Source organism: Octodon degus, unplaced genomic scaffold (assembly GCF_000260255.1).
Source record: "Octodon degus isolate 3935 unplaced genomic scaffold, OctDeg1.0 scaffold00214, whole genome shotgun sequence".
Classification (NCBI taxonomy): domain Eukaryota; kingdom Metazoa; phylum Chordata; class Mammalia; order Rodentia; family Octodontidae; genus Octodon; species Octodon degus.
The window spans coordinates 3,427,996-3,429,428 of record NW_004524790.1 but is presented as its reverse complement, the minus strand read 5'-3'; the positions used below and the strand labels follow the sequence as shown (position 1 = coordinate 3,429,428).

The 1,433-nt window shown below is 36.8% G+C and overlaps 1 protein-coding gene and 1 pseudogene across 1 annotated transcript in view; one reads left to right on the top strand and one right to left on the bottom strand.

The window, feature by feature from the left end:
* LOC101586209 (vomeronasal type-2 receptor 116-like) overlaps window positions 1–1,433 on the bottom strand; it is a 78,056-nt gene that overhangs the window by 15,531 nt on the left and 61,092 nt on the right. The window lies entirely within an intron of this gene.
* LOC111813698 overlaps window positions 1–1,433 on the top strand; it is a 21,683-nt pseudogene that overhangs the window by 14,561 nt on the left and 5,689 nt on the right.

The window sequence follows — 1,433 nt, the reverse complement described above, 5'->3', positions numbered from 1 at the left end:
TGGAATGGCAAATAAATGACCAGCACTTCTAACAGTTTAAGGATAGGATATCGCACAAAGTTCTAGTGTGTTGTGGACATGCATAATGACCGTGACAGTTAATGGTGGCTAGGCGTCACTTGTGGAACTGAGCTGCAGCTATTTTTTTGAAATCCACCCTGTAGACTCAGATGGAATCATGACCCATAGGATGGAAGAGAAGTCCATTTGTAGAGTGTGCTGATGGAAATATTTTGCTGCTGAACACAAAAGGATAACTGAAAGACTACTATTGTATATCTCTTATTCTCCTGTGTTTGTTTGCCCTATTTGGTGGGTTCTTTCCATTCTCATTCATGGGGCTCTGATCAATTAGCTCCCTCTCTAGGACATCATTTAGTAGTCTGTGTAGGCTTGCATTGTCATCATGAAATTCTTTAGCTGTTCTTTGTCATGGAAGTATTTCACTTCTCCATTATACTTGAAAGAGAGTTTTGCAGAATATATCAGTCTGGGTGGGAATTTGTTTTCTTGCAAGACTTGAAGTACTTTGCTCCATGCTTTTCTTGACTTGATGGTTTGTGAAGAGAAATCTGCTGTTATTCTGATGAGTTTTCCTTTAAATGTGAACTGTTTCTCTTCTTTAGCGGCTTTTAGTATACTGCTACTCTGCTGAATTTCTGGGGTCTTGATTATTATTTGTCTGGTTGTGGTTTTCATTGGGTTGATGTTATTTGGAGTTCTATATGCTTTGGTTACGTGAATGTCAGATTGTTGCCCCATATTTGGGAAGTTTTCTTCTATTACTTCTGCCCATATTCTTTTTATATCATTTGTATTGACTCTTTCCTTCTCATTGATGCCTATTAGTCTCGCATTGTTCATCTTTGCATCGTCCTGCAGGTATTGAATTATTTTTTCCTGCATCCTAGTTGTTTTAAAGAGATCTTTTCTTACTTTTTCACTAGCTGCAATGATTTCTTTCAGGTCAGAAAGTCTATTTTCACTTTCCCTCAAACGATTTTGCCTCCTGCTTGTGATTGAGGTTTTAATTTCCTGTATATCACTTTGAACCTATTTCATACATTTTATTTCTTTCCTAAATTGCTTATTCAGGGGTTCCATCATTTTTATATTCTCTATTTTTATCAGTGTATTCTTTAGAAGCATTTAGTGCTTCTTTGATTATAGTTATCACTAAATTTTTTAGTTCCGAAATTATTTCTGATCCAATTTCTTCTATACCTTTCTGCAGTTGTTACTTTACTGTCAACGCTATTATTTCAGAGATATCTGGTGTGTGATTTTCAGTCTCCTCAGTGCTAGTGTCTTCTGCAGTTGTACTGGGTGGATTTGGGGGCTGAGACTGCATTTTGTTCCTTCTCTTTGTCATTTTGTATACCACTGTCTTCTGACCTTTGGTGTAGAGCTTAGATAGAGTTATTACCTTAGCA